The sequence below is a fragment of the Macadamia integrifolia genome, chromosome 8, assembly GCF_013358625.1.
Source record: "Macadamia integrifolia cultivar HAES 741 chromosome 8, SCU_Mint_v3, whole genome shotgun sequence".
Classification (NCBI taxonomy): Eukaryota; Viridiplantae; Streptophyta; class Magnoliopsida; order Proteales; family Proteaceae; genus Macadamia; species Macadamia integrifolia.
The window spans coordinates 22552326-22561404 of NC_056564.1; the positions used below are offsets into that span (position 1 = coordinate 22552326).

The 9079-nt window shown below is 39.7% G+C and overlaps 1 pseudogene; it reads left to right on the forward strand.

Moving 5' to 3' along the window:
• Positions 1-6795: 6795 nt before the first annotated feature.
• Positions 6796-7951, forward strand: LOC122086805 (annotated as a pseudogene).
• Positions 7952-9079: the final 1128 nt, after the last annotated feature.

Sequence of the window (9079 nt, forward strand, 5' to 3'; positions counted from 1 at the left end):
TCACTATCTTTAAGGGCGCCTTGCCCTACCCAGATATGCTTCCAAAAACTTATTTTTTTTCCATCTCCCACCACCCATCTCTCTTTTGAAGAAATGTATTCCCATATTTTCCTCAGACCTGGCCAAATAGAAGATTTCGTAAAACCTTTCTTAGGGAGACCCTCCCTATCAAGGAATCTAGCCCTCAGAAAATTGCTCGCTATAGACTCTTCAAACTTAATTCTCCAGGCCGATTTGCATAGCATTGTCTTGTTTATGTCCCTCAGTCTCCTCAAGCCAAGATCCCCCTCCTCCTTAGGCTTACAACATTGGTCCCAATTTACCACAATTTTTTTTGAAGTGTCCACTTCCCCTATCTAGACAAAATTTCTCATCCATCTTTCAAGTGTATCAATGAGAGAATTTGGCCACCAGTATACTGCAAAGCTGTGAGTTGGAATGCTAAGAATCACTGAGCGCACTAATTTCACCCTACCTACCATCGATAAAAGTCTTCCCTTCCAGCCCGCTAATCGATCCTTTGCCCTGTCTAGAATAGGCAAAATCGATTCTTTTGTGACCCTGCCCTTAAAAATTGATACCCCTAGATATCTGGTAGGAAAAGAGCAAAGGGGAATACCCATTTCCTCTACAATGGCCTGTTTGCGCTAGGGAGAAATATGGCCTAGAAAAATCTTACTTTTTTCTAGGTTGATGCACTGGCCTGCAAACTCCTGATATTTAACAAGAAAATTTTTTAAATGGCGAACATACCTGAGAGAAGCGTTCCCAAATATGAAAATGTCATATGCAAAGATACTATGGGCTAGAGTCGTCACCCCCCGAGGGCCATTAAACGCCTTAAACTTTTTCTCTGCGACAAGCCTTTGGAGACCTCTGCATAGCACCTCTTTCCGCCAGAATGAATAGCATGGGGGACAGAGGGTCCCCTTGTCTCAAACCCCTCTCCACCCCGAAATATCCTATCGGACCACCATTAAGAAGAACTGAAATCTTGGTAGAACCCAGCATCTGGTGCACCCAAAATACCCACCTCTCTGAGAATCCAAATTTCCTTAGAATGTGAAAAATAAATCTCCAAGACATCGTGTCATAAGCCTTTTGGATAGCTATTTTCAAACCCATTCCACCTCCTCTGGCTGTCGAAAACAATAAATTTGTTAGCTCAGACACCACTGAGATATTTAAATGAATTATTTTCCCCTTCTGGAAAGCACCCTGCTCTTCTGAAATTAGTCGATGCAAAACACCTGATAATCTAGTCGCCATTATCTTAGAGATAATTTTACAAAAGAAATTCCCCAAGTATAATGGTCTAAATTTATCCAAGCACATTGCCCTTTCCACTTTTGGAATTAATACCAGAAAGATAGTATTAATACCCTTAGGCACTCTACTTTTACTGAAGAAACTTCGAACTGCATTGCATACATCTAAGTTTATAATTTCCCAGCAAGATCTATAGAATTTACCTGGGAAGCCATCTGAGCCCTGAGCACTCTCAGGATCGAGCTCCCAAACCGCCTCTTTAATTTCTGCATTGCTTAGCAAGACATCCAACCTCCATCTATCATGGTCATCAAGCACATTTGGGATGCAATCTAACAGGTCCAGATGCTCTGAAGTTTCTGAACCCTTAAGAAAGTTCTCATAAAAACCACTAACATAATCTTCCAACTGGCTCTTGTCAGAAATAATTTGCCCATCTCCCTTTTTCAAAGTGCGAATAGTATTTTTCAACCTTTTAATTTTTTCACTAACATGAAAAAACTTGAGCATCTATCCCCTAGGGTTCTCCATCTCATTCTGGCCTTTTCAGCCTAGAGCTTTTTATGGTTCTTGATAGCTTTTAGCAACCTGGTTTTTGCATCAGCGTCTTTGGCAAAAATCTGGTCATTCATCCCATTTATTTCGAGCTCACCCTACACTTCCTCCATCCCTTTCTACGCTGCCTCCAATTCCAGGTTAATGTTCGGAAAAGTTTGATTAGCCCATGGCCTAATCACACCTTTCAGCCGCTTAATTTTCTGACTGAAAACATAAAGAGCTGAACCACTAATCCATTCATCCCATGATTCCATAACCACTTTCATGAAGCTCTCATTTTCTGTCCAGAAGCGCTGGAATCAAAATCGGAAGTTATTTGGCCTTACCAGAGACTCCGAAATTACAAGGAGAGGGGAATGGTCGTCCAGAAGCGCTGGAATCAAAACCGGAAGTTATTTGGCCTTACAAGAGACTCCGAAATTACAAGGAGAGGGGAATGGTCTGAGGCCCCCATAGACATCACTTCCTGGTAAATAGTCTTGAAGGACAGAGAACCAAGAATCATTACAAAAATTCATATCAATATCTAATGTAGTCATATGATGGTTGACCTCCACACCTTCCGTACTTATGTCCATGACTGGGTCCATCTCTAATGGAAGGACCACTGAAATATTCCCCATCCTTTGATTTCTTTCCATGTGAGACAAGTCCTCCCTTGATTGAGATCTAGAAACGGCATCTCTATTTTCTCTTCTAATGGAAAGAATCTGCCCCGATATGGCAATTGGGATCGCTGCCATTCCCTTGCCTCCTTCCACCGAGTGCTGCCCAGAACCAGCTGAATTCTCCATTGTCGCCGCCCCCTGAACATCCCCCTCACGATACCACTTATCTCTAGCACCGGCGGCTTTCTTTTCTCTGCACTCTGGCAGAGAGTGACCAATTTTTTTGCAAAATCCACATTTTGTCATTCCATCTTCGTATATTAATCTTTGTTTAAACAAAAAAACTTCACCCGTTCCTGGCTGCTTCCTCTCCACTTGTATCTCTTCCACCCTTTACATCCCTGACACTTCCACTTGCACCCTCGCGTAACTACCCATTGCCGCCGATCTTGTTCTTCTATCCAGAGCCACGGGCCTACCTACTGCCTTGGCCATGGAAAGAATAATCTTCTCATGCCAGTACTCTAAAGGAAGGTCTAGAAATCTGATCCAAACTAGTTTTGTGGGGATGTTTGCCGCATGCACATCAAAATCAGGTTTCCAACGCTGAAAGCGAATGAATTGGCCCTTCACTTTAATCAGATTCCTTCGCCAGATGGAGGCCATGTCTCCTTCAAGCTCAGACTGGAATAGGATATATCATTTTCCCATTGGAGATAGCACAATCCTTCCCTTCAAATTCCAGCCCTCTTTCGCTTCCTTACGAATATCGTTCATTGATATAGATCTAAAATTCACTCTCCCGCTAAGCGCAAATTTAAATCTATCCAGTCTTTCTTCATACGCGTCTTCAGGAATAACAATCCGAGTAAATGATCCTACTTGGATCAGTTCTGGCAACTGATCTACATCAGGAAGGGTGCTTCCCACAACTGTTAAGAAAGATCTCTTCGAGATATTAGCTCTTTCGTTATCCTTTGTAGTTTCTTCTTCAACTTTTGTCTCCTTCCTTCTTTCTTCTTCGCCAAATACCTCCTTCAAACCTCGGGTAGAAGATAATAAAGGATTCCAAAGATCTATCAACAGCAGCTGTCATCCTCGGTCAGGAGGTCGCCCACCTCCAAGGTCATGGCCGGAGTTTTGAACCCCTATCCGCCTATACTACGTATCCATTCTCCATTATATCTAGTTTCAACTACGAAGAGTTCCTTTGGAGGTTGTTAACTTCTAAGGTGAATGCTATCAGACCCTTGACGCACTAAGTTCCAGCCCCTAATCAGTGGGTTTGTAGTAGAGGCAAGGACAATTATTACTTGTGTAGCATTAGAAAGAAAAAAAGATTACAAAATATCTACCAAAAAAATTACAAAATAGAGGAAGTACACCTAATTAAAAATGTAAACACAAATTAAACATATTATATTTATTAACAAAGATTAATTACTTAAGTTTCCTTCTAACTAACCTCCATTCTTGGAACCCAAGGGGGTAGCGTAGTTAGTGAGCAACGAACTTGGTATGAGCCGTGAACTCGGACGTCCTAAGTCCGACTCCCACTAGGCTCACCTTGGGACACTCACAAGTGGGTGTTTAGTGCTCTTCACTGCTTTCAATGAAAGTTGAATGGTTCTCATTCAACCCCAGTATGACCCGGTCCATGAAGTTGTGGGGTCAACATGGGCCTGCGGGACTAGTTAGGCTGAAGGCCTGGATACTCGTCGTTAGCAAAAAAAAAAAAAAAAAACCTCAATTCCTGATTTTAGCATCATCACAAACTTTTTCACGATAAACTTTGCTAGTTAAGTTAATGTGGTGTTGAGAATTTTAAACCTATTTCTTTTTTTCCTATTGAAATTATTTGATAGGGTTACAAGTTAAGATACATTTTTGTCATGTAGCACCTATTTCGAGGGTCCAGAGCTACATCTCATAGGATAGATTTTTTTTTGGTAGAATCTCCTAGGAGATAGATACTAGAGTCATAAATGTAAGTTCATTATGATCCCATCCAATGGTTCAACATGGATAGATGATGTTCGGATCAGGCTCATATGTAGCACACCTTTATGCTACAAATCGTGTAGCACAGATCAGAAGATTGACACATGGTGGATTTGAAATGAATGGTAACGATATCAGAGGGAGGAGGGAGACATTTGTACATGCGCCGCAACAATTCTTCTCTACTTCCTTACATTTCCTGCTTCCTCTAGAGATGAGCTCTCCGGTGGTGTCGATCACGCCGATGAGCCATTCAGGTTGAACATACAATCATTTCTCTCGAAGCATGCACATCCACCACCACTTTCTTCTCTATTAGCGCACCTCCTCACATGGCAGATCGTGTTCTGGATCAGATATTTGGTAGACGGACTTAACTCATCCCCTGCCGTCATTGTTGTCGAGTCGTCGAAGAGGATGTCATCAGATCTAGGTTCGTCTACTGCGATCAATGCGGTGTTGTCAGTGAGTATCATTTGTCTAACATTTTCTCTCTCAACTATGATTCATTGGATTTCTAGACTCTTCATTAGATTCTGGTGCCGGAATTTTACGTCTCTAGAGGAAGCAAGAAAGGTAAGGAAGTTGCAAAGAGAAGAATCCGCTGCGGTGCATGTACAGATGTCTCCCTCCTTCCTTGGATATTGTTACCGTTCATTTCAAATCAGCCATGTGTCAATCATCTGATCTGTGCTACATGATCTATAGCACAAAGGTGTGCTACAGACGAGCCGGATCCTTGGGTGAATGGAAGGTAAACATAAACGCAATAGCCATGCTCTCTTTAAATTCAACGTGAAAGAAACTAGGGATGTCAATTATGAGCCCGCACCGGTAGGCCCGACTGAGCACAACATGTTTACGGCCCAACCTAGACAAGCCTGATTAATAAATGTGTCAGGCTTGAGCCTGACAGGTTTATTAAACGGGCATTCATGGTGCAAGTGGCTAGTCCATCGGGCTCCTGATCGAATCAACATGCTTATATGCCCGGCTTGAACCGACTCGTTGTAGCCCGACCCCCTTTAATACTACATAAAATTCTTATTTTGCCAGTAATAGTAAGAAACAAATTAAGCTTTCTTATCCTTTGCTTTGTAATAGGATTTCAATTTAATTAAGCTTTATTTTGTAAATTGTAAAGGTCAATGTAGGTATCATGGAACTCCGCCAGGATCGCGATATGGAATGTAGCACGTGTACACACGCTAGGATTTGACCCTATTGAGATGAGATCCCCTGGTCATCAAATGCCAAGGGGGGGATACACGTTATGGGTAAAAGGGAGTCGCCACCTAGAAAGGGTCTAGGATGTCTCCCCCAATCAAGGGAGAGAAACTAATGACTCTAATGGATAAGGCTGGTTTGCACCAAGATTCTAGACAAGTGTCAAGTGACAGACTGGGAAGGTGTTAAGCACCTAGTCCGCCCGGCCCTAAGGCCAGTCTCTTTTTATTTGACCAAAGTTTATTTGTACCCTACTAACTAGTCCTAAATCTAGGTCACTGAAAACCCTAAACTAGGTATCTAAGTATGACATGTGAAAATCCTAAGCCGAGTGTCTAAATTATGCTAGCTAGGTTATGATGCAAACAATGAAATGATTACGCTAATTAAAAATTAAAAACCCTAAATGATTTAATCAATGAATTATGAGTCTTAGATTAAGCTAATTAAATAAGCCTAAACCTAGGATTAGTGTAGCAACTTATGAAACCCTAAATTAAACTAATTCGATTAATTGAGCCTGACCTAGATGGATGATTAATGAATTTATGAAATCCTAAATTGAATTAATTAAAATGATTAATCATAATCCCTAGTAATTTGTGAAATAAATTATTGCAATCCTACTTAATCTAATTGGTAAAAAGATTTTTATAAATTAAATGAGACCTAATTAATTTATAAAAAAATGAAATGGATTAATTACATTAAATGAATGCATATTTACTAATCTACCTAATCTAGTATAGGAGGATTAAACTAAACATAAAGTTTAATTAAATTAATTATGAAACCTAATTGCACTAAATATGTTTACCTTAAGCTAATCTAAGATGAGTTAAACATTTTTCAAAACCCTAGTTAAGCTAATGAGAAGAGAATCTTTTAACTAATTAATCTAGTTAATTACCCTACATTAAATAACTAATTAGTTAATTGATTAAAATAAGCAAACCACTAGAGGGGAAAAGATTGGTAATTACACAAGTTTAATAAATTGAATTGAAGGAAGACACCAAATGCAGTGATTAAAAAAAGCTAAATTAACAAACCATAATTGAATAAACAACAATTGAAATGACTAATTAAGTTAACTACGTTACTTTAATCAATCTAGATTAGTACTATATTAATGCGAGTGAGGGTTGGAGATGGATTTTGGCAAAGGGAAGGAGATGGGAGCATAGAAGAGGAGAGAATGAAGGAGAAGATGAAGAAGAAGAAGAAGAAAGGAGGAGAAAGGCGAGTTGCAGGTTCGGTTAAGGAAAAAAAAAGGAAGGAGAAGGGAGTGGAGAGGGTTCGGCCATGGTAAAAGAGAAAAGAAGAGAGGAAGAAGAAGAATAAAAAGAAGAAGAAGAAGGAGAAGGGAGTGAGTTGCAGGTTCGGTTAGAAGGAACAGAAGAGGAGGAGAAGGTGAGAAGATGAAGAAGAAGGAGGAGGTGTCCCACGAATGGCAACTAATCAACAAGCAGAAACCCATCTGGCTGCGAAAGCCAGAGGAGATCAAGAAAGACGAGTATGCTTCGTTCTACAAGAACTTGACCGACGATTGGGAGGAGCATCTGGCTGTGAAGCACTTCTCTGTTGAAGGGCAGCTGGAATTCAACGCAATCCTCTTTGTGCCAAAGAGGGCTCCATTCGACCTGTTTGAGACGAGAAAGAAGATGAACAATATCAAGCTCTATGTCCGGAGAGTGTTCATCATGGACAACTGTGAGGAGTTGATTCCAGAGTACCTCGGTTTTGTTAAGGGTGTTGTTGACTCAGACGACCTTCCCCTTAACATCTCCCGTGAAATGCTTCAGTAGAACAAGATCCTGAAGGTCATCAGGAAGAATCTTATGAAAAAATGCATTGAGATGTTCACGGAGATTTTAGAGAACAAGGAAGATTATACCAAATTCTACGAGGCATTCTCGAAGAATTTGAAGCTGGGCATTCATGAAGATAGCCAGAACAGGTCGAAATTGGCTGATCTGCTCCGGTATCAGTCTATAAAGAGTGGTGATGAGATGACGAGCCTGAAGGACTATGTCACCAAGATGAAGGAAGGTCAGAAAAACATCTACTACATTACCGGTGAGAGCAAAAAGGCCGTCGAGAACTCTCCCTTCCTGGAGCGGCTCAAGAAGAAAGGCTATGAAGTCCTCTTCATGGTTGATGCCATTGATGAGTATGCTGTTGGTCAGTTGCAAGAGTATGACGGGAAGAAGCTTGTCTCTGCAACCAAAGAAGGCCTGAAGCTTGATGATGAGACAGAGGAAGAGAAGAAGAAACCGGAGAAAAAGAAGAAGGAGAGAAGGAGAAGAGGTGTTCGGTTGCAGGTTTTGGAGGAAGGAAAGAAAAAGAAGATGAGAAGAAGAAGAAGAAGAAGGAGGTGGCTGGAGAAGAAGGATGGAAGAGAAGAGAGAATAAATAGCGGGATTAGGTTACGTGTAGGATTCTGATCTAAAGGTCCAAAAAAAAGCAATAAAAAGAAAACTAAATCAAATCAAACCTAGTAATGTAAATATATTAAGCCACAAATAAAATTGATTCATTAAACCAAGATATAATAGTAATAGACAATAAACCAAGTTAAAAAAAAAAAAGGAAAAACCAGATTAGCAAAAATCAACGGTGGGACCCAACGACCCAAATCAAACTATGTTGAACCCAATTAAAACAAAATAAACCCAATTGAACCGGAATCAACTAATTCACGTTTAATAAACNAAATATATTAAGCCACAAATAAAATTGATTCATTAAACCAAGATATAATAGAAATAGAAAACAAACCAAATTAAAAAAAAAAAAAAAAAAAAAAAAAAAAGGAAAAACCGGATTAGCAAAAATCAACGGTGGGACCCAACAACCCAAATCAAACTCTGTTGAACCCAATTAAAACAAAATAAACCCAATTGGACCGAAATTAACTAATTCATGTTTAATAAACCATACTAAACCAAATTAAAGCTAATTAAACCTAATTAATCTAAATGAACCAATTAAACCTAAATACACCTAATTGAATCGGAATAAACCAATTTATATCTAATAAATCACATTAAACCGAATTGAAACTAATTACACCTAATCTATTAAGTCAGATAAAATAGTTCTAAATTATAATTGGGAGAAGAAAAATACCTTAAACCCAGCTTTAATCAAGAAATAATGGGAGATAACCCTTGTGCTTCAAGCCTCAAATCGAACCGAACCGAACTAGATCTCCCGGCTCAAGGAAGGATTAATATATTAAACTTTTAGACTTGGAGAATATTTGATTTTAGAGGGAAGAAGTTAGCCAAAACCTTGATGGGGCCATCCTCTCTCCCAAATTCTCAATTTTTTTCTCCTCCTCTTTTGGAAGATAGGAAAGGCTATACTTATAGACTTGGGACTTGAGACAATTCTCTCTTATTTCCGATGTG